This window comes from Bos mutus, chromosome 13 (assembly GCF_027580195.1).
Source record: "Bos mutus isolate GX-2022 chromosome 13, NWIPB_WYAK_1.1, whole genome shotgun sequence".
Taxonomy (NCBI): Eukaryota; Metazoa; Chordata; class Mammalia; order Artiodactyla; family Bovidae; genus Bos; species Bos mutus.
Window position 1 is genome coordinate 29,499,630 of NC_091629.1, and position 24,214 is coordinate 29,523,843.

At 50.2% G+C, this 24,214-nt stretch overlaps 1 long non-coding RNA gene across 1 annotated transcript; it reads right to left on the reverse strand.

The window, feature by feature from the left end:
* Window positions 1–353: 353 nt before the first annotated feature.
* LOC138990524 (uncharacterized) lies at window positions 354–2,754 on the reverse strand. Its single transcript, XR_011466665.1, has 3 exons — window positions 2,706–2,754; window positions 579–2,115; window positions 354–476 (listed from the first exon to the last, which is right to left on the reverse strand). It is a non-coding gene; the product is annotated as an uncharacterized lncRNA (long non-coding RNA).
* Between the last annotated feature and the right edge of the window lie 21,460 nt (window positions 2,755–24,214).

The following is a 24,214-nucleotide window of genomic DNA, read 5'->3' on the forward strand; positions in this document are numbered from 1 at the left end:
TGGGCTGAGGTCAAAGGGCCTAGTACCAACCCTTCACCATCCGCATCATCAACACCATCACTCATGCCACCAGAATCACCCCCACCCCATTCCCGTCAGTAATACCATCACAGACACCACCACGGCAGCAGCACCAGTGTCCCTGGCACTTGAGCAAATACACAGGGGAGTCAGGCATGAGCTTGTGATGCCCTGACATGAAATTGCACAGTACTATACTTGGAGACAAAAACAGGAGAACGTTCATAACAGTGTTTTACTGAAAATTATGGGTCTTGATACACAGTTTTCTCAAAGAGCTATTGAATCAAGCAATGGAGTGAGACTGAGGATGGAGATGCAACCTCAGGGGAGAGAGGAAGACCAGTAACCACCAGCAAGCGGGACGAACGGGCAGACGGGGCCAGCTTCCTGTACCTGGGCTGGTAGTCGAGCACCTGGGGTTGAAAAGCACCAGCTCTGCCCAGATCTTGCAGCTTTAAAGGTGAATAAAGAAACAACAAATGGCACAAGAACCTTTAAAAAAAGTGTGTGAAGTGTGTGTGCACACACGTGTGGGAGGCAGAGGAAGGTCCTACCTCTAGAGTCATTTCCAGGGAAACACAGGCAGGTTGTCAGACAGCCTTCAGCATTCCTCTCAGTTGACAACACCCAGGTAGAGCTCCCCCAGGAGAGGAACGCATGGTGATGGGGAAAAGGGGGATGGAAAAGCAATGGAAAATGTGAGTTACGTTAGGGACGAGAATGGACCGGAAGCACCCCTTATAGCAGCAAAGCTAAGTTTGAAAATAACCTCTACACAACTGGACCAAGAGTTTTATTTAGGACCAACACAGACCAAAAAAAAACAAAACCAGGTAAACTGCTGAAAATTAAGCCAGTCACTTGGTCAGTAGGCTTGAGAACACAGAGGAAAAGGAGGAAGAGACCAAGTGTGGGTAAAACGAGCCAGGCTGTAAAAAGACAGGGAAACGGTTTACCGATCAACAACTTTCAAGGGGAGACTCCAGGGTGGAAAGAAAAAGCAAAAGGAAAAAGCTTTTATTTCAGGGCATGCAGTTTACAGTGAATACAATATCCCAAGCGTATCATGTGGGGCACGTACAAATGAACACACAGTAATACTTAAGGGAGAATACTTAGAGCAGATACTGAGATAACTGGCACAGAACGGAGAAGAGGAAGTTTGGGACAGAATATCAACCCAGTCCATGCAAGGACTCACTCAAAACACTAAATTCCATAGAAAGGAGGAGAAGCAAGGCAGCGTTTTTGATCTGGGAATTCTGTACCAGTCTGTGAAGATAGCAGAGCGAGAACTCTCTTTCCAAGAAAGACGTCTGAAGATGCAGCGCCCAGACACCCTTGCTGAAAGGACGGGCCCAGATGGAGGAAAGGATCCGGCCGCTGTTGCTTGGGTGAGAGAAGAGACAGCTGCCCGGCCAGTGTGGAGGTCAGTCTTACTCAGCCCAGATAAGCTGCTTTCTTTCTTTTTCTATTACAAAGTTCAGCTTAAATAGCAAACCTCACCACACAGTGCATTTTTCAATCTCAATCTCGTCTCCAAAGACTAAGGTTTCTTTAAGTTGTTAGTAGCGTGTGACTTCGTTTAAAGGAAAAACATCAAGTCCAATTAGAGTAGTACCACAATGGACCTGTGTGAAAGCTGATTTGGTTTAAGAGCAATCTATTTTTTTTCCAAACAACTGGTATCTTAGCAAGATATTTAGAAATAATAAACAGTTCCGAAGCTACATTGAAAAGCTGAGAAATGCTCCATAATTTTGGCCCACACTCCTACCCTGCGGGTTTACGTTGGCGCTGTGGGCTGAGAACAAGGGCAGAAATAAACCTGAGTAGCAGCACGGACTACCAAAGCAACAGAATGATTCGGGGGGGATTTGCTCTCCAGCAGATGTGTGCCGGCCCTGGAGTTTCAGGTCATTTAGCGACAGTCCCCTCGGAGTGACAACAAACTCAAAAGCAGCCTCTCGTTGACCAGCAGAGTCTGACTTGAGGGCAGGAGTCTTAGGCTAGGCGTGTGCTGGGGAGGACGGACCACCGAGCTCAGAGGATGTCAGGCGCAGAGCCAAGGGAGGGAGCCTGTGTCCTCACCTGGAGCAAAGGGCAGGGAGATCTGTGAGGTCTCCTTCTTAAGGACACCTCCCATCCTGGGGGCTCCACCCTCATACCATCACCATCCCCCAAAGCCCCACCTCCTGACACCACCCCCTTAGGGTTGGTGCACTTGAATTTTGGAATTCCCCAGCCCTGGCAGAAGGACACAGGGGCTTCAGTATCTTGTCTTATTAGAGGCTTCAACAAAATAAGCGAGTAAGCACTATTTTCTCTTAATACAGCTGCTGGTAAAATCCCAACCCAGCTGAGTCCCTCCAGCCACCACCCCTTGAAGGATCCCGAGAAGAGCACACAGAAGCTGGGACGTTCACCACACCCCAGCTCACGGCAGCCCCCCTACAGATCAGAGCACCGCAGGGCCTGACATCCAGACCTCCAGCCTTACCCCCGCCCCTCAGGGCAGCACCAGCTGTCTCCAAAGTCACAGCCCAAGGGCCTGGGGCACACGCAGAGAGGCCCTGCTCCCTGACCTCTCCCCAGCCCCACTTCTGTCTTCCCGCATACCCCCAGCTGTGTCCGTCTTGTATTGCATGTCTGTCCATGATTTAGACCATAGTGATTGTTACCTGTGCTGAACAGCAGCCTTGAGAGTCCACCTTCTGAGGTAGCCTGTCACACCCGTGATGACTTCACAAGCATCCACCCCCGTGACTAATCTACAAGGATCGCCGAGAGACCTGTTGTCTGTGTCTGAATGTACGGATTGGAACTGATTAGCTAAATTCCTGGGAGCTACTTCACAGAGGAAGTTTGTTAACTCATGATTAATTTTACCTCCGTCATTTGCATTTCATTTGATGGACCATTATTAATGAGCTGACTGAGCATTAATGTGATTGGAATCTGAATTAATGCATTTTAATAACTTACTGTTTTCATCAGTCCAAGACAATAGGGTTAGATGGATGGGCCTCGTGTTCTTAGACCAGTGGATTCGGAATGAAAAGCCCATTTTACCTTTAAGTGCATTCAAATCTCTGTGCAAAGTGGCTTGTCCTGGCCCAATCACTTTCAGTGCTGGTGACAAGTGGGTAAGTTTTCTGGCCCTCACCACGGAAGTCCCACTTCTGTAAATGTGGAGACTGATCCTCCAGTGTCAGGATCGACAGTATGTGCAGTTCAGGACCTGGCCAGGTTCTGATTCGGTCTCAATGCCAAATTCAAAGGTGTGAACTTCCATCTGGCTCATGGCTGACGTCTTGAGTTACCCCTTCAGTCCCATCCCTGTGGTCACCCGTGCATCTCTCTATGTAAACAGAATTGAGAGTGTGATGTACGGGCCACTCCTGCTGGCTGCTGCTGGTCAGGAGAGCATCTGCTTTCTTCTCCATCATAAACAGGTGGGAGTCACACAAGATGGAATTCGAATCATCATCCTGAATGAGGTGAAGGTGTTAGTTGCTCAGTCCTGTCTGACTCTTTGCGACCCCATAGTCTGTCGCCCGCCAGGCTCCTCTGTCCATGGGATTTTTCAGGCAAGAATACTGGAGTGGTTTGCCATTCCCTTCTCCAGGGGATCTTCCTGACCCAGGGATCGAACCCAGGTCTTCCACACTGTGGGCAGATTCTCTACCATCTGAGCCAGCAGGAAAATCTGAGGGTGAGTTGAATCAAGTTCAGTTTTCATTTCAGTTAAACCCCAAGCATCCTAAAATCTACATAACTGTGTTGGGCCTCACAAAGTGAAGTTTATACGTGAACAGCTTTTAGAATGTATTTGGTCAAATGCACTTCAAGTTTTAAATTATATGATTTGAGCATTTTTATATGTCAGCAGCTCATTTAATTCAACTGAAAAATGCATTGTTTGTGTAAAGTCATGTGTGAGATGTTAGCCTGGTTAAAATTGGAAAATTAGACCATGAATACCTTTGTATTACGAAGGCAGGTGTAGTTTCTCAGAAACGTGTGGTTGAGACCATGATCTTAATCTCCATCGATGTCTGAGTTAAACAGCTGCTTACAAACTGAGCCACCAGTCAGTTCACGACGTGGGAGTTTGGTGATGTAATGCCAAACCTCAAATGAGGCTGTTCCTGCCTTTTATCCAGTGACTTAAATGGATTGGTTCCCTGCCTTAGGGAGACGAGTGCACCAGGTTAATACCCAGGAGATGCTGTCCTGCCAGACTGACCTGGGAACCCGCACAGAGAACCTGAGGTGTGCCTTGGAGCCAGAAACACAGGGACACCCTTCATAATAAATGCAGCAACGGCTCAAAGGGGCTGGACAGCAGACGCTTTCTGACTGACTGGTAAGATTCTATCCGTAAAGCAATAACTATCACAGCTGTGGTCCAAACATCACTCATTATCAGAGAAATGCAAATCAAAACCACTATGAGGTACCATTTCACGCCAGTCAGAATGGCAGCGATCCAAAAGTCTACAAGCAATAAATGCTGGAGAGGGTGTGGAGAAAAGGGAACTCTCTTACACTGTTGGTGGGAATGCAAACTAGTACAGCCACTATGGAGAACAGTGTGGAGATTCCTTAAAAAACTGGAAATAGAGCTGCCTTATGATCCAGCAATCCCACTGCTGGGCATACACACTGAGGAAACCAGAAGGGAAAGAGACACGTGTACCCCAATGTTCATTGCAGCACTGTTTATAATAGCCAGGACATGGAAGCAACCTAGATGCCCATCAGCAGATGAATGGATAAGAAAGCTGTGGTACATATACACAATGGAGTATTACTCAGCCATTAAAAAGAATACATTTGAATCAGTTCTAATGAGATGGATGAAACTGGAACCTATTATACAGAGTGAAGTAAGCCATAAAGAAAAACACCAATACAGTATACTAACGCATATATATGGAATTTAGAAAGATGGTAACAATAACCCTGTGTACGAGACTGCAAAAGAGACACCGATGTATAGATCAGTCTTATGGACTCTGTGGGAGAGGGAGAGGGTGGGGAGATTTGGGAGAATAGCATTGAAACATGTATAATATCATGTATGAAACGAGTCGCCAGTCCAGGTTCGATGCACGGTACACTGGGACGACCCAGAGGGAGGGTAGGGGAGGGAGGAGGGAGGAGGGTTCAGGATGGGGAACGCGGGTATACCTGTGGCGGATTCATTTCGATATTTGGCAAAACTAATACAATATTGTAAAGTTTAAAAATAAAATAAAATTAAAAAAAATCTACCTCCTTATGGTTTTTTAATTCAGAATAAAAAAAAAATTGAGTGATGGTGGAAGGATGACTAGGCAGAGCACAGAGGATGTTCAGGGCGGTGAAACCACTTAGTGTGACACTGATGGTGGATGCTTGTCCTTGGACGTTTGTCCACACCCACAGGACGCACAGCACAGTGACCCCCAGGGGCAGCTGGGGACATGGGTGCTGACGACGTGTCGTCCATGTGGGGTCGTCAGTGTAACAGGTGTTGATGGTGGAGGAGGGGGACAGGAACGGGGCATGTGTGGGAAATCACTATGCCTTCCTCTCCATTTTGCTCTGAACCTAAAACTGCTCTAAAAATAAAAAAACCTTTTTAAAAAAATCACCATGATACGTAACTAAACCCCAAAGTACGTCACTTCCGGACACAGCGTGATCGGATATGTGAAGGGGAACTGAGAGTATTCAGTAGCTCTGGATCATCTCAACATGTTCATAAAACCAAAGAGTAGTTTTATACTACACACAAAAAAGCAATACAGTAGAACACTTTAGTTGGAAAGAATTCCTTCAGCCAGTTATCTGCAAAGCCAGTCAGAACCACTTATCAGCATCCATCTGCAACACAAAGCCTTTTTCCCGGGATGACTGTCAGCATGCTGGCCACTTCGCATGGCCGGTGGCAGAGGTCACACCTGCTTGTACATATGGACAGACGCCCGGGCAGGCTGTCGGTGACAGCGCCCAGGCCCAGGGATCATGCTGCAAAAGTGCTTCCCTCAGTGTGGTCCCAGGAGCTCACGGAATACACGGGCAGTGTCTTTACAGTCCTGTCAAGACATGAGTTTTTTATAGAATGTTATTTCTGGTTCTCTGGATACTGAAAAACCATAAGGAGAGAGACTGGTGGAGTGAGCATATAATATTAGCAGCTTATGGTAACTGTGTCAGGGGCATTCTTTCACAGTGTCATTTGCTTTGGAGTATATTCGAATACTTCTGCAAAGATGCATGGAACATGACCTGAATATTCTAAAAGGTCGGCAGGCAGACGAATGTGTCTTCTGCTCACTCATCGTGACCAGGTTCTGATCTGTCTTTCCAGGTCACTGTGTGTATGTGTGTGTGTGTGTGTTAGTCGCTCAGTCGTATCCGACTCTGCGATCCCACAGACTGTCGCCCACCAGGCTCCTCGTCCATGGAATTCTCCAGGCAAGAATACTGGGGTGGGTAGCCATTCCCTTCTCCAGGGGATCTTCTCAACCCAGGGATCAAACCCAGGTCTCCCGCATTGCAGACAGATTCTTTACCATCTGAGTCACCAGGTCTTCTAGGTTATTGGTATTTATGAATTTTAGTTCTTACTCAGACCTCTTGTGCTGTCCTGGGTCGTGCCTCCATTGAATGTTATACTTCCCGTGTGTGAGTGTGTATTTGCTTTTTTAATTTAACTGTGGTAAAATATGCATAACAAAACTCACCATCTTAACCATTTTTAAGTGTTCGTTCAGTGGCACTAAGTACGTTCACATTGTTATCCAGCCATCCCCTCCTCCGTCTCCAGAAACTTCTCGTCTTCCCAAACTGAGACTCTGTCTCGATTCAACTCTGAGTCTTTATCTCCCCTCCCCTGGCACCCACCATTCTATTTTTGTCTCTGATTTTCACTGTCTTAGGGACCTCAGGCATCATGTTTGTACTTTTGCATCTGGCTTCTTTCACTGAGCGTAATGTCCTTGAGCTTCATCCGTGTTGTAGCCCCTCAGCATGTGCTTCCTTTTTGAAGCTGGATAATACTCCACCGTGTGCACAGACCACACTCCTTTATCCACGCACCCCCTGCTGGGCATTTGTGAATTGTGCCGCTGAGAGCATGGGATGCAAGTATCTGCCAGAGACTCTGCTTTTAGTTCCTTGTGCTTCACACCACATAAAATAAGTAAGATACTGTCCAAAAAGGATTAAGTATATCTTCTTATTGGAGGAAGTGGAATTGCAGAGTTTGGCTCTAAGTTTGCCTTCTGCTTTTAATGCTTCTTCTTTTCCTGTTTGGGGTTTTTTAATTTTTCATTGGGTGGCCTACTGTATGGTCTTTGTATGTGCTTTGGTGTCCTTTCTTTTATGCTAATTTAAAGGTTTTTTTTTTTTTGTCTTGCTACTAGTTTATACTACATTACTTTGCCAACAAAGGTCCGTCTAGTCAAAGCTATGGTTTTTCCAGTAGTCATGTATGAATGTGAGAGTTGGACTATAAAGAAAGCTGAGTGCTGAAGAATTGATGCTTTTGAACTGTGGTGTTGGAGAAGAATTTTGACAGTCCCTTGAACTGCAAGGAGATCCAACCAGTCCATCCTAAAGGAAATCAGTCCTGAATATTTATTGGAAGAACTGATGCTGAAGCTGAAGCTCTAATACTTTGGCCACCTGCTGCGGAGAACTGACTCATTTGCAAAGACCCTGATGCTGGGAAAGATTGAAGGTGGGAGGAGAAGGGGACGACAGAGGATGAGATGGTTGGATGGCATCACAGACTTGATGGGCACGAGTTTGAGCAAGCTTTGGGAGTTGGTGATGGACAGGGAGGCCTGGCATACTGAAGTCCATGGGGCCGCAAAGAGTTGGACACGACTGAGCGACAGAACTGACTGACTGACTGACATTTTACTTATAGTTTTTGTAGTTTTATATAGTTAGTTTTGCAGCTTTAAACTGCTTGTGTGATATCTTTAATCCTCTTTGGACAGTATCTTGTTTATTGTATGTTATGTTGACAGCATAACAGCAGAATGTCATAAGTGAGACGCTGTGGCCCAGACAGCGTCAGGGGTGTGGGTGGCGGTACAAACAGGTGGTGTCTCTCCCCAGCTCTAGTCTGGAGTCGACACACATGGCATCAAAATGAGTGATGCAGGTAGTATTCTGCTATGTCACCGTAATCCTCACGATGGTTCCGGTCTTATTCCTACATTTACCTGGCTTCAGGGCTCACGGCCCATGTTTCATGTCCACCTCTCCATTCCCTCCAGAGCCATGTTCCAGACGCCCCCAGGAGGGGTCCCAGAGACTAGCCCCTGGTCTTGCACGCGCCAGGTGGCTTTGCTCCCTCCCAAGAATGAGCATCGTTGGTGAGTGTGAGGGCCACCGAATTTCCCTTAGAAACATTTCATTCTTCGTTTCCTTGGCCTGGACACCAAAAGGAACTTTGCTTCACCTTTTATAGATGCCTGTTCCTCACCCGCGATCAGTGTTTCCTTAGTGTCTGGCCTGCAATCTGCACGTGACAATTTATGCTTCTTTCTGTATCAATCTGATTTAAGCCTCTGCCTTTATGACTTCTTCCCCATCTTGACCTTGACATCATCATCTCCAGCCCTTTGCCTCCATCCTCCTCCTCACTGCCGGCACTTCCTATGGTGGCTGCACATCTGCAGTGACCTGCGTGTCCCTCAGATCGGACAGAGGGACCAGAAGTGCCCACCTCTCCCCACATGCCTGAGTGTCCCCCGTGTCCTGAGGGGAGCCTTTCTCTAATCTCAGCACTCACCCCAGCCTGTTGGTTCCCCTTTATCCAACTTCTTCCTTCCCTCTTTTTTTTTTTTTCTTAAATAGTATCTTTCCTAGATGCCCGTTTTTTTCTTTCTTGTTAAATTCACCTTTTAACAAAGGGAGCCTTTTTTGGACCAGCTGTTTACACAAGATACAAATGAAGCTCTTGGTGACCAAGGGCAGTGTGAGTGTGTGCAGCTGTGTGCAAGTGTGCATATGTGTGCCTGTGTATGTGTGTGTGTGCAGGTGTATGCATATGTGCACATGTGTACCCGTGCATGTGTGTGTGTGCGCACCATCTCTGTTGCCCGCCCCAGCCAGCAGGGAGTGAGGACTGCGCTGCTCCGTCTGCGGTCTGTGCCCCACACCCCTGACCCTGATCCATGGCCTCCAGCAGAGGGTAAAGTAGCGTGCTGTTTAGAGCGACACCTGACACAGGGGCCTGGTGTTCAGGATGGGCAGTTGCTTGCTTCCTTGTGGGCTGTCTCTGCTCCTCTGGGTGCCAGGAGGTGTCTGCAGCTCCTGTCTTCCAGCCAGGCTCACGTCATGTGGGAAACCTGGGGCACTGCCAGCCGTGCCCTGGCCCCACTTGATCAAACCGTGTTTGATGACCTTTCCGTCACTGCGGTTCATCATTGTGCTGTCTGCTTCATGGAAGAGAATCTGCTGTCTGGATTTTTTTTTAATGAATGTTTAAAACTTTTTTAACATTATTTCATTTTTGGCTATGCTGGGTCTTGGTTGCTGCACGGGCTTTTCTTTAGTTGTGGCGAGTGGGGGTTCCTGTCTAGTTGCGGTGTGCAGGCTTCTCATTGTGGGGGCTTCTCTTGTTGTGGAACAAAGGCGGGTGTGGCTCAGTAGTTGCAGCTCCCAGAAGTAAAAGCTCAGTAGCTGCCATTGCACAGGCTTGAGTTGACCCGAGGTACACGGGATCTACCCAGATCAGGGACTGAACCGGGGTCTCCTGCATTGGCAGGTGGATTATTTACCACTAAGCCACCAAGGAAGCCCCTACTCTCTGGATTTGTTCTTGTTCTCTGGGGATCACTTTGGATGAGAAGATGTCTATACTCTGCTGCCTTAAAGTGGAGGCAGTATGTTGTTTTGTTTCTGTTTATAAGCAACAAAAAGACCATCTACTCCAGGACATTTCTTTACTCATCATCCAACAAAAGTTGGTTTTGTTAACATTTCTAACTTTGGTGCATGTGAGGCATATAAAAATGAACAAAACCCAGTGGAAATGGAAGGAGAGACTTGAAGGTCTGTCTGTACAACCATGTGTACAGCGTGACTCACCACCACCAAGTGTGCACACAACCCAAGAGTCCATCAGCAGATAACTCCGTACACAGAATGTGGTGTACATATGCAGTGGAATGATACTCAGCCTTATTAAGGAAGAAAATTGTGACACAGGCCACAGCAGGCATGAAGCTTGAGGACATTATGCTGAGTGAAGTAAACGAGGTGCAAAAGGACAACCCTTGTGGGATTCCTGTTACAGGAGGGCCCCAGAGCACTCATGTTCATAAGTGGAATGGCAGGGACTGGGGGCAGAGGAGGTGAAGAACTAGGATTTACTGGGTAGGGAGCTTCTGTGTGAGATGGCACAAAAGTTCTGGAGATGGTGGTGGTGATGGTCGCACAACAATATGAACGTCTTAATTTCCCTTAGCTGTACACTTAAAAAAAGATAAAGATGGAAAGCTTTATGTGTATATATTTTATCACAATTAAAAATGAGAAAAATAAGCAGAACACCATCTCAGCCTTCAGGAAAGCCCTGCAATGGCCAAGGAGGAGGCTTGTTGGCAAGAGACTCCGCTCCCCTGCAGACCCGTGCAGTGTGGAGGCGCCAGGCCCCTGTCTGAGCTCAAAGGGACAGATTCTCCAGGTTCTCTGAGGTTCTGATGTTGTGGTCTTGCTTGATGTTGCCCCAAACAGACCGTAAATCTACCAGGGTTATTATCACACAGCCCATGCTTTTGCACATACAGCTCTCCACCTCCCATCTGTGGACAGCTCTGTACACACAGGTGCAAACCGAGCTGGACAGAAATGGGGTTTTGCAGAACCATGCAGGGTTCAGGCCAGAGGTGCCTGTGCCCAGTGACCAGAGCTGGCTTCCTCGCCTTAACCTTGGCAGGCACCCAGCCTGTCGGGCCTCTCGCCCCACCAGCCCCACCTTGAACATCTTCACGAAGCACAGCATCCCCAGTCATGCGGCTGGCTCTGCACAGGCTTTCACCCCAAGCAGTGAAGGTCAAGTCAGAGTTGCTTCATTTTCAAAGGAATCCAGCCCTTGGCTTCACTACGAGGACAGCTGACCAGGGCTTTGAAATACTGAGAAGAACAGCGCACCAGGAGCCATAAACATGTCAGAGAGACGCTGCAGAAGCCTGCTTTCTTATGCCAGGCCCTCGGCGCAGGCTGGGATGAAGGATGAGGCTGGGAGCTGGAGCACAATGACCAAACTCGGACTGGTTGACGTCACTTTCTGGCCTATGCACTTGGCTCTTCCTTTAGGCTTTATTTCTGTTCCACTCACCCCTCCCCAAAGGCTCCCTTCTCTGATCACAGACAGAATTTTACTAGCATTTTTGAGAAGAAACAGGAGGAGAGGAGAGAGGTTAGGTGGCCCCATGGGTCTGGTTCTGCTTCAGTTGGCCATTCTTCACTGAAACTTAGAGTAAATAGTTAACTATCTGGAAAGCAAGTAAAATAGAGAATACATCCCTGGCTCAGCATCTCTTGGCTGTTGTGTCACTGGGGGTGCCGTGGGTGCTCTGGGGAGCCCTTTCTATAAACCCTGGGGCTTCAGGTTACAGGACTGAAACGTCAAGGCAGTAGAGACCCCAGCCCGGGTCTGTGAACCAGGAAGTGGGTCCTCACCAGACACCCCATTTGCTGGTATTTTATCTTGGACCCCCCCTAGACTCCAGAACTGGGGGAAATGCACACCTGTTGTGTATAAGCCACCCAAGAGGCTGGGATGCAAGGTCACATGGGGATAAAGAGGCCCCAAGTGAGAAGAAATACACGACCCAACGCAGTTTTGAGAGCTGCTTAAACAGTTCTGCAAACAAGGGCAGCTAAGTGTCAATATTCATTGATGGCTCCCTGCCACAGATATTAGCACTTCAGTGTTCATTAATTTTTACACCTAATTGAGAAAGCAGTGTTCTCCATTGTCTTCTCATACACCAGACTCCCATCTCCTTAAATCAGTGTATCCGCCTGCCTGTAGCTGGGACGTTGCGAAGTGCGTTTTAGTCGTGATGTACATGCTGCCCAGGTCTGCAGGGTTGGGGGGTGTGTCACTTTTCATAAGCAAAGAGGAGGATGCTTTCCTCCTCAGTGCTCAAGGCAAACGGGAACCACAGGTTAATATCTCCATGTTATTAAAGGTCATCTTCTTTAATTAACATAATCAGGGGAAAATAATATACTTTGGAGGCCAAAAAAGTGGCATATCTTAGATCAAAGATTTTTCCTGGTGATTGCGTTTGATCATCTTTTAAAAACATGCATCATAAGAGTTTCTAGATGGCGGAGATTTGGTTCTTGGGTCTATTTACTTTGTATAGTACTTACTCTGGTTTTTAAATCATAAGGCGACAGGGGATTTCCTTTTATAATGTTTGTACTGTTGGTAATCCAGAGGGGAAACTATGTAAACTGTACATTTTCTTAATTCTAAATAGAATTATACCTGGACCTGCAATTACTTTTCTTAGGAACAACTTCAATGAGAACAGAGCTTAGTAGTTTATCCCCCACTGCCCTGTGCTCCTTCCTGGTGCTGCCCTTCCATGTGGGAGAAGAAAAAAGGCCATGGCTCCCACACCTACACGCTCGTGTGTGTGTGTGCACATGCTCATGTGTGTCTTTGTGTGTGTGTGTGTGGTGTGTATATCTGTGTCTCTGTGTGTTTCTTTGTGTATCTGTGTGTTGTGTGTGTACATGTGTATGTCTTTGTGTATGTGTCTCTCTGTTGTGTCTGTGTGTGCACGTGTGTGTGTCGTGTGTGTGTCGTGTGCATGTCTTTGTGTGTTGGTATATGTGTCTCTCTGTGTGTGTTGTGTGTATACATGTACGTGTCTTTATGTGTATGAGTACCTGTCTCTGTGTGATGTGTGTGATGTGTGTACACACATGTATGCCTGTGCTCTAAAGAACTGCAGGCCCCCATGGGGTCAGGACTCCATGTGTCCCATGGAAGGTCCTGTGGGGCCCTGCACAGACTCTGCACCTTTCAGCACCCCTGAGCTGCTGGCCTCGCTGAATCTCATGTTTTCAGGTACAGGAGGTGCAGAGAAGACCATGGCTAAAATAAACGCAATAACACACACAAAGTATGGGCGGGCTGCCATGTGTGATCAGGGTGCCCTTGGGTTGGTTATGGTGGGTGGGCACCCTCTTCCTGGCCTGCAGACAGCACCTTCTCCCTGAGCTGTCACAGTGGGGAGCGGCTTATGGGTCCTTTCCTCTTGTTTTAAGGGTCCTTTCAGATCAGGGGCCCACCCTCACCACCTCATTTAACCGTTAACAATGCCAAGAGACCCCGACTCCACATGCCTTCACACAGGGTCAGGGCTCAACATGTGAATTCAGGGGACATGGTTCCACCCCTTCTGGGGGCCTGGAGACCCAGCCATCTGCCCTCCCACATCCTTCTGTAACCTGAGACCTCTACTCCCACAGAGAGCCTGGAAGCTTTTCCAAATAATGCTCTTCTGAAGGACCGAGGTGCCTGCAGAAACCCAGGCCAGAGCTGCCTTGCCTCCATATCTGAGCCCCTGGGGTGGGAAAGCCGGCCTGAGAAGATGAAAGGACTCCATCCCATGACCTGAGGAGGCCTGACACTCAGAGTCCTGAGTGGAGTCCTGGGGGCCCCATCTTGGAGAGGCGGCTACTCACCTTTCATTTTACAGAGACTCTGAGGGTGATGGAGAAGGTGATGGCACCCCACTCTAGTACTCTTGCCTGGAAAACCCCATGGATGGAGGAGCCTGGTGGGCTGCAGTCCATGGGGTCGCTAAGAGTTGGACATGAGTGAGCGACTTCACTTTCACTTTTCACTTTCACACAGTGAGAAGGAAATGGCAACCCACTCCAGTGTTCTTGCCTGGAGAATCCCAGGGACGGGGATCCTGGAGGGCTGCCGTCTATGGGGTCGCACAGAGTTGGACACGACTGAAGCGACGCAGCAGCAGCAGCAGCTGAGGGTGAGGGATGACTCAAAAAGCCATGGGGTCCAGAGCACCAGGCTGGGAGGTGCTCACAGTGACCCCAGTGCAGGGGCAGAAGCCCCGAGCTCGCCCTGGCGGCTCACTGGCCTGACGGCGGTCAAAACAGTTCTCCAGGCCTCTGCCCCTCCAGCCAGGCCTCCTCTCCTGTCTCAGAAGACAAATGGCATGGACAGAAACGCAGACTGAGCAACACAGCAGGCTCAATTTCAAAAGGCAAAGTTTAAAACCTTCAGAAGCTTTTAGATCCGGCCTCATAGTCAACAACCAGTCAGATCCCCGGCAGCAGCCGCGGCCGTGTTGTGCTGACGCTCCTGCCCTGATGGGCGACATGAGAGGTTTTGTCCACACAGAGACCGACCTCTGCTTGAGACCCAGGTCCTGCTCCGTGGGGCAGTGAGCACTGAGGAGGTGATGGCTGGCCCCACGGTGTCGCCTCTGCACTGAAAATACTGGAACACATAAAGGCCCCGCAGGGCACCGCTTGAGTCGGCTCCTGGTGGCGTCCTGAAGGATCTCGCCATGCTGCTGCTTCTCAGTCACGTGGAGACAGCTCGTGGGAAGAGCGAGGCTTGGCCAGAATCATAACAGAGCAGGACTCTTGGCTTTGGAAGCTGTACCCACCCTTGACCCTGAAGCTGCTGTGGGAAATGGAGGGCTTCATCTTCCAGAATACCCCAGGTCAGCACTGCGAGTGACCATGACAGAGCAAAGCACGTGCCTCCTCCCCTGTGAGACGAGGTGGTGTTGCTGGAAGGTCCCTGGTGCTCCTGAGCACCAACCACCCCCCAACCCCACCCCGGGACAGGCAGTGCCAACCCACAGAGCCAGGCCATCCTGGGGACCAGGACTGCCTACCCCCAGAGACCACCGTCTCCACACCCGACCGGAAAGACAGCCGACGGGAAAGCCCCTAGTGAAAGCTTGGAACTGAGCAGAGTGTATCTGTGGGGAAGGAGGGAGCTCAGATTTCAGAGGTGGTGGGAGAAAAAGGGTGAAATTCATTATCCCAGATGCTTCTAAATTGTGGTGTTGGAGAAGACTCTTGAGAGTCCCTTGGACTGCAAGGAGACCAAACCTGTCAACCCTAAAGGAAATCAGTCCTGAATATTCATTGGAGGGACTGATGCTGAAGCTGAAACTCCAATACTTTGGTCACAGGATGCAAAGAACTGACTCATTAGAAAAGACCCTGATGCTGGGAAAGATGGAAGGCAAGAGGAGAAGGGGACAACAGAGGGTGAGATGGTTGGATGGCATCACTGACTTGATGGACATGAGTTTGAGTAGACTCCAGGAGTTGGTGATGGACAGGGAGGTCTGGCCTGCTGCAGTCCATGGGGTCACAAAGAGTCAGGCATGACTTGAGTGACTGGACTAAACTGAACTGAACTGAACAACACAGATGAAAGTGGTGGTCACTTGGTTGTGTCCAACTCTTTGCAACCCCGTAGACTGAAGTCTGCCAGGCTCCTCAGTCCATGGGATTCTCCAGGCAAGAATAGTGGAGTGGGTTCTGTTGCCTTCTCTAGGCTAAACATACAAATAACCCTGAACGTGTAAGACAATGGAAGACTGCTCAGAGGCGGATTGCTGTGCAGAGGCAGAGGGCTTGGGAACAGAAGGAGGAAAGATGCTGGGTTGGACCGTCTGCTTAGCGGTCACCACAAAGATCCTCTGTTCCTTTAGAGCCATGGCAGGAAGCAGACGGGTTCAATGCTGCTGTGTCTCTCGTCACAGGCACACTGCGGGAACTGCCTGATCCACATGACGTACAAGCTTCTAATCCATCCAGTCCTCGCTCACAGCAGTCATGCAGACGTGGGTTCATGATTGATTTGGCATGTATTAAATATTTCTTTTTCCATATGTATTTTTTTCTTCTTCACCAAGTTATTGCAGTGTCCTCATTTATCTTTGGCTTGTTTTCTTTGAAAGGAGTTCTGTATCCCCTCTTCTGGTTTCATAATATTTTCTGTAGAGTAAGCCCAGATTTGAGAGAAGTAAAGAGCTCGTCAGCAGCTATCTTAAGAGTGATGACTGAGGCCCTCCCTGTGCTGGGCTTTCCAGTGAAGGGGTCCGCTTGGAGAAAGATGATCACTTTCTTCAGCCGTGGAAGTGCCATGGGTTTCCCTGGTGGCTTAGACAGTAAAAATCCACCTGCAATGCAGGAGACCCAGGTTCGATCCCTAGGTCTGGACGATCCCCTGGAGAAGGGGATGGCTACCCACTCCAGTATTCTTCCCTGGAGACTCCCATGGACAAGCAGCCTGGTGGGCTACAGTCCATGGGTTGCAAAAGAGGACACAACAGAACAACTGACCCTTAGAAGTTCTCACTTTTAGGAGAAAATGCTCTCCCTCAACTGTGGAAGTGCCCTGGGTCCTAGCACTGCCCTCTCCAGCCAGGCAGCCAGGTTCCCAGGACAGTGGGATCATACCAACAGGACCCCTTCGATGCCCTTCCGGGTGGCAGAGGCTGGCACTAACACGCCTCTCAGCTGCTGCCATCCTGCCCTTGCTGGCATCTGGCTGGGACGCCCTGTAGCCTACTTTGTTGGAAACTTAGTTTTCCTTTTATTGTGTGGAATTCACACTTAAATTTCCTGTCTATTGTCTACACCCTAGTGAGTCCTTAGAGCACTGGGTTTGTTTTTTTTTTTTTTTATGACAGAGAATATGATCAAAGCTGCTTGACCCTCTTCTTAGAAAAAGTCTGGATGTAGACATGTGCAAAAAAATGTACAGTTGATTTTAGGAGGTCAAAGTCCACGAATAATTCTTGAGATTTCCAGCTTGAAACAAGGTGAACAAATACACTTCAAACCCCATGAAAACATTAGAAAAACTTTGGTTAAGAAGATGTTGATGGACTAATAGCGGATTCTCTTAACCTGATAGCTGGCTCTGCCCGCTTATGTACCCTTACTCCCAATTTACCTGGGAAGGATTAGAGCCACCCCACCACCATGAATCACAGCCACAAGCAGTGTAGAGTTTGTGTACAGAAGTAATGAAATGCTGACCGTGGGTGCTGGAGCAGGCGTTATTTATTATATTACGATGGAGCATTCACTGTGTGTCAGATCAGGCTGGCATCCCCGGGCAGTGCCCAGCAGGTGACCAGCCGCTGCCCAGTGCCCCTCTGATCGCACAGGGACACTGAAAGCAGCCTGTGGGTTCTGTACTGGCTGCGCCACACCTTTAACACCACAGAATTTTAGGTCTTCTGTTTGTGTCCTTAAGCCCTATTTATGGGCTTCCCTTGTGGCTCAGCTGGTAAAGAATTTGCCTGCAATGTGAGAGACTTGGGTTCGACCCCTGGGTTGGGAAGATCCCCTGGAGAAGGGAAAGGCTACCCACTCCAGTGTTATAGCCTGGAGAATTCCATGGACTGTATAGTCCGTGGGGACACAGAGTCAGACATGACTGAGTGACTTTCACTTCACTTCACTTATGTCCTTAAGACACTTCAGTTTGGGAGACAGAAAGATCCCAAGGGGAAAATCGGATCACTGACTGCAAGAGTTCTTCTGCGCTAAGAAGGAAGCTGTCAGTTACATCCCAGCACAATTCTTGCCTGGATGCTGACAGAGATCAGGACTTTCTATGTTTCTAAGAAAGGTGTTTCAAGACTGTAGCTTCAGTTGGTGATGTATTTGTTTTTAATAAAACTCAATAAAATGCATGTATCTCAGCTTCTCTCTGGGACAGTATTTGATACTTTGCTAGTTTGGTTCTTCTGTGGACTGGAAGGATGGGGGAAAGCATTCATCAGCAGAGAGAAAATTGGACAGCTAATCGGCCTCACTCCTGGAGGTCAAGTCCTCTGACCCAGCCTGACCTTGCAGGAGGGCACGCTTCGTGTTGAGCTTGTCTTCTTCAGTGACTGCCACCTTAATAATGCCTGATTCCTGCATTAGCCCTGTGGGCGCCTCGTCTTTGCATCTGTACTGTGGTCAAAGGTTTCCGGATATTCCATTGTTATTGCCCCAAAGAAACGTTCTCACTATTGTGCTTAACTCAGAACACAGAACAATGAACATTTTTCAAAGAGGAAGAAATCTGGGAGATTTCTTTTCATTTCACAGACTTCTTAGTGGCCATTTCAGGAAATGGAGTGTACCCAGGCGACAGGAATTAAAACAAGGGAGCGGGTACTTTTCGAGAAATAGGTGAAGAGAGTCTTTGGGGAACAGAGTTGAGCTTGGCTAAAGTGAAACTGAATATGTGTCACCGGGGCCCTCGTGTCCTCCGTGTTCTGTCGGGTGACACAGTTACCTGCAGGATCAGGAGACACTCAGGCTGTTTGCCTGGAGTCCTTTGAAGATCAGAGAACGATGAGTGTGTTTCAGATGTCATGGCAAACATCTCCAAATAATTGTGTGGGGCCCCCTGGGCTTACATAAAAGATGCTTTATTCTCACCTGAGAGCGGGTGTGATGGCTGGGTGAGAAGGGCAGTGATACCTGAGACAGATGAGCCCCAGACATGACTGCTCTGAATGGAAGGACACCTGGGGTCCTTTCTGCGGGACAGCATGGACCAGGGACCAGGCTGTCTGTGATGGAGCAGCCTGTTGATGCCTCACTGAGTTACAGTGACCAGCATAAGGAGGAAGCTCACTCTCATGGGTGCTTTTTTCTTTTTTTGGCTGTGGCGAGTGCCATGTGGTGCCAGGGTCCAGCCCCGGCTGATCCAGGGTATTCGAAGCGGGGACGGCATCGGCGAGGATCAGGATACAATAGCTTCAATTAGATATTAATTAGAGATGTAAAGAGTAATAGAATGAGGATAGCTCAGTAGGAAAATTCAGTGGAGAAAAGAGGCTGGGTAGCTTGGTTTACGCGGGAGACCAATAAAACTTCAAGACAAGAAGTTTGCACCACTTACGTAGGCCACAGGCGTCCTTCCGTTCTCCCGAAGGAGAGGAGACACTGAGGCCTCCCCAGTCGGATCTTAGAAGCCCAGGCATAATTAGTAAGCATGGCGGGTTCTGCGCTCCAGATGGAGACTCAGCCAGAGTGAGAGAGATAGCGACATGGGGAGACCAGTATTTTGAGAAACTGATCCCAATTCTTTATTTTCCGTGGTCTACTTTGATACACAGATGTTATGCAAAAGTCATGCGGGGTCAGCAGTCCTGACTTTTATCAAAGTCAGGTGCCTCATACAAATGTATACAGAGGTCTTAGGGGTGTTACATCATCTTCTGGCCAGGGGGCCTGCTGACAATTTATGACCCTCTCCTTGTGACAGCGGTCAGTCAACCAGGACACTTATTTCTCCAGGGGTGATTATTCTTAAAACAGACGCCACCCAAATAAAGTTACATTCCTATAGGGTGAGGGTGTAGTGGGTTTTAGTTAAGGAAAGAATTTACTTACTAAGGTCTAATGTGATTAATATCAAAGGTTAATACTTATTTCTTCTATATATTCATTAATGTGTGTAAGGGCAGGGGATATGGAAACTTAGCAACAAACATTGGCTCAACAAATGAAAAACCCTTCACCAACACAATTTCTAATCAGCCCATTATACTTATACTAATAGTTTTCTAACTTTTCTAAGGAACCTGTTTTTAGAAGGTTTAAAGCATCTCGTGCCTCTCACGGTTGGGAGGCTGTGAGCAATCACATGTGGCGGACAAGCCTGTCAGGCAGGCTAGAGAACCTTCAGAGGAGTTTGTAGGTTAAAACACTCTTGTCACGCCCAGGAGTTTTTATTAACTGGAGCTCTAGGTTAACTCCTTCTCAGAAAGAGGTGGTGGGGGACAGCCCCCCGTAAAGTCAGAGGTGTAGGTGGGAGCACAAAGTAGTAAAGCAGGCAGGCTCTGGTTACGGGGGTAGATGCTCAAGGATTTCCAGGGGGACTCCTGAGGCTTGATCCCGCCTTTGCGTATGTCGAGCCTCCTTCCTCATGACCTTTGCCACGGGTGGAGTGCCTCACTCTGGCCCCCAACAATGTGGGATCTTAGTTCCCTGACCAGGGATGAAACCTGCACCCCCTGCAGTGGAAATGTGAGGTCTTAACCCCTGGACCCCTGGGAAGTCCTCGTTGGTGTTGTTTGCATGAGTCTGGAGCCGGGCGCTCTCTCAAGGTTAACCCCAAGCTTCCCAGCTCCCAGTGCACTGAGCCCGTGCCCCCACAGAGCAGTGGTCAGGCTCACGGCTCATCACCCCGATGAGCTAGTCCCTCTCGCTGGAGCACCAGCTGCCCCACCTGGGACTAACCTGTTCACGTCTATTTTCAGAGCTTCATGCATGGCCCGACACAAATTTCCATACCACGTACGTGTTCATTGAGTGAATGAGTAACGGATCTATGAAGGAAAGGTAAGTGATTTATTATGTTCAGAAGTGCGTCTACCCCACGTTCATTGTTTAGAGGTGGGGGCAGCCCACAGGCAGTTATTACTCTTCCGCCTTTTGCTGTGCCCTGTGCCCTGGCCAGGCTGAAGTCCGAAAGAACCCTCGCCACCATCCCCATCCCAAGTGTTTGGGGCCCTTCCTCATCCACATATTTGAGCAGTTCGTGGTGCTGCAGGTCCCTGACCCGTGTCCTCCCGTCCCCACCTCTTCACCCCCCAGCCAAGTACCACTGCCCCCGGCACCAGCTCTGCCCTAAGGTCACCAACCACTCAGCCCGCTCTGAGCTGTCACCTGCTGGCCTGATGTTCACAGCAGACGGTCCAGATGTGCTTCACGTGGTCGCGAGGCTCCGCATGTTCACCTGCCTGGAAGACCACTGCGAAGTGGGACCAGATTTGTCTGTAGATCCCACCCCAACCTCTGAGTCAGTCTTTCCTGGCTTGCTCCCCACACCCCTGCCCTTCGGAAGGTTCCCCTCGAGGCCGGGAAGGAGCTGCCTGCCGCTGGGGAAGTGAGGGCTCCCCGTGGCGTGTTGGCAGGTCTGGGTTCTCCATCCTCAGGGACGTCGAGGACTGTCCCCTTGTGGTTTTCCCAGGGCTAGGTCCACGCTAGACTCCAGGCCCCAGCCCCAGGCCAGGTGCTCCCCACTCTGGATCTCAGGACCTAAATTCTTGGACGCGTCTGTTTCATTCTCTATCAAATTTGTGTTGAGGCGTCCTGAGGTGCTGGACACTGCAGGTGGTGAAGATGAGAGAACCTCCACGGGGGTGCGGGGGGCACAGCGGGGAGAAGACGGGAAGCAGCAGGAGCCACAGGCAAGGTCCCTGCTGACACAGGCCCCTCCCCGGGTGGACGGCCTCACCAGGAACAGAGCGCCTGGGACCCTGGGCCTCCAAACAGCCCTTGCTGGGTCAGTCCTGCTCACATGGAAGGCAGGCTTGGGGCCTCAGCAAACTGTAGGCCCTGGCATCTGGGGCCCCACCTCGGTGCCCCCCCAAGAGCAGCTGTGGGGTTCAGGGGCACTCCAGAACTTAGGGCTGCTGTCGAGTTGTCTGTTGACAAGTCGAGTTGTGTTGAGGTTGTCACTCAAGGGAGGAAAGCTCTGCGGGTGTGGGTCAGTGTGCCACCTGCGTTTCCCCTCCTAACCCCAGCACGCCCCCACACAGGGCGGTGCAGGTCTCTAAGGTCTGCAGGCGTCCGTCAGCCCACAGTCACATGGCCCAGGGCCCCAGGCAGCTGCTTGATTCTGAGAGGCCTCAGTGAGGCACAGGGACAGGTGCCGACCAGGGGACCTCTGGGAGCTCTCATTCTACCTTCTTTTAAAAATAATTTTATTTACTCATTTGTGGCCATGCTGGGCCACATTTGTGCACCAGCTTGCTCTAGTTGTGTGGAGTGGGGGTACCTTCTAGTGTCTCTAGCTGCGGGGAGTGGGGGTATGCTCTATTTGGGGTGCTCGGGCTTAGCTTCTTTACAGCTGGTGAGATCCTCCCAGACCCAGGATTGAACCCATGTCTTCTGCGTTGGCAGGATTCTTTACCACTGAGCCACCTGGGAAGCCCTGATTTCACTTTCTTAAGGAGCCTCTGTGCTGTTCTTCGGAGTGGCTGTTAGCAATGTACATTCCCACCAACTGCAGAATTTATTGCTTGTAGCCTTTTTATGAGGGTCATTCTGACCAATGCAAGGTGATACCTCATTGTACTTTTGATTTGCATTTCTCTGCTAATAAGCAATGTCAAGCATCTTTTCATGTGAGCTTTTGTTTAAAACACTGTGAGTAAAACTTACCTCTTGAAACTGGCTTCTTGAAGGTCTGCCCTTTCTCTTTCAGTTATCTACCCCAGGACAGTGCTTGCAGGCAGGGGTCATTTACAGCCCCTTGGGCCTTGTGACTATTAAGAGCCAGTTTTAAAGTTGTTATAGGAAATAGCCACAAGGTGACAGCATTTCTTCCTGCCTGACTCTGGGTTCCTGGGGAACCAGAGCCTGACCCGGTGGGGGACCCACATGCTCCAGGAGGTGTCCTGGGCTGGAGCAGCGGGAGGCCCCGGGCTGGACAGAGCGTCCCTGCGGTTGGAGGGCTGCTTCTGGAGCTCAGCTGAGAGCAGAGGTGGGCCACGGGGGCCTCGTGTCCATGGGGAGGGGGCCGAGGTGGGGAAAGGGTCTCTGTTCTTGCCTGAAGTGCAGGGGAGGACCCCAGGCCAACCTTCCTGTCTCTGCCTCACTTTGCCCTCATGGCACACAGGTGACCACCTATTCTGTCCTGTGTCACCTGCCTGCCTCTGGGAGGGTCACTCTGGTTTCTGTTAAAACTAAACAGAGCGAGCAGGAGTGTATCTGGGCTCCACAGAGGGTCTGGGGCTCTGGCTCTGTCCCCCGCCCTCCACCCCCTGCACAGCCTTTCTGCTGCTTCTTTGTGGGCTGAGCCATCTTGTTCCCTGCTGACTGCGGCTGTTGGGGGAACCGCTGGAGCTGGCCTTGGAGCAGCTGAGGCCCACCCGAGCGCCTTCCCACGTGTCCCGCCGTTCATCTTGGCCTCTGCAGCCACACAGGGTCCCTCGCCGCCAGGTGGAGGGGTGGGCCAGGGCCTGGTCAGAGCTGCCAGGCCCAGGGGTGGGGGGCCCCGCAACCCCAGGATGAAGATGGTTCACGGGAGCCACTGAGCCCTCCATCTCCGGTCCTCCCTCCGCCAGGCTCTTTTCTTTTGTGGTGAAATCAGATGAAATGAACCCAAAAGTCAGCCTTCAAGGTGGGAGGCTCCAAATGGAAGCCCTGGAAGCCCTTTGTTCTCAGCTCTCCTGCTCCTCCGACCTGGGGAGGGGGCGGGGCCTTCCAGGAGAAACACCAGGGGACGCCTGCACCCCGGGCCTCTGGGATCAGGGGACGCCTGCACCCTGGGAGTCAGGGATCAGGGGACGCCTGCACCCTGAGCCTCTGGGACCGGGGGACGCCTGCACCCCGGGAGTCAGGGATCAGGGGACGCCTGCACCCTGGGCCTCTGGGATCAGGGGACGCCTGCACCCCGGGAGTCAGGGATCAGGGGACGCCTGTACCCTGAGCCTCTGGGACCGGGGGACGCCTGCACCCCGGGAGTCAGGGATCAGGGGACGCCTGCACCCCGGGCCTCTGGGACACCTGCACCCCGGGCCTCTGGGATCAGGACCTGCCCTTCACGGATGACAGGCCCACAGGCCCTGCGGCCAGGGCCCCCATCACCACAGACATGGTGCAGCTGTGGTCACTGCACAGAAGTGTCCCCATGCTTGCTGGCCTGGGTCTTGGGAAACCCCAGAAAGTCAGAGAAGGTGACAGAAGCCACGCTGAGGTTGGAATCACTCACACACAGTTCACTGAATGGCGGAAATGTGACAGAGGCCAGAATGGGAATCACACTCAGCAAATGGATGTCTGGTAAACTGGACATTCTAGGAATGGGTCAGCCATGAACAGATTTTTGGTGGGTTGGCCCATTTCTGGATTCATGGCCAGGGGCCAGGTGAGCAGAGCCTATTCTTGGTTCCACTGGAATTATTATTTCACAGAGATGACTGCCAGGAGCAGCAGAGGAGCACCCTTGTGATGGGGATGTCCAGGCGAGGTGCTTGGGGGAGAGTCTCAGGAAATACTGATGATAGACAGGAACACACGGACCACTCTCAGATCCTCAGGGACGTGGCGGTCTCTGAGCCAGCTTCGGAGATGAGGATAGCAGTAGGAGGAGCAGACGTGTCCAGTCACACCTGCTCTGTGCAGGGACTCC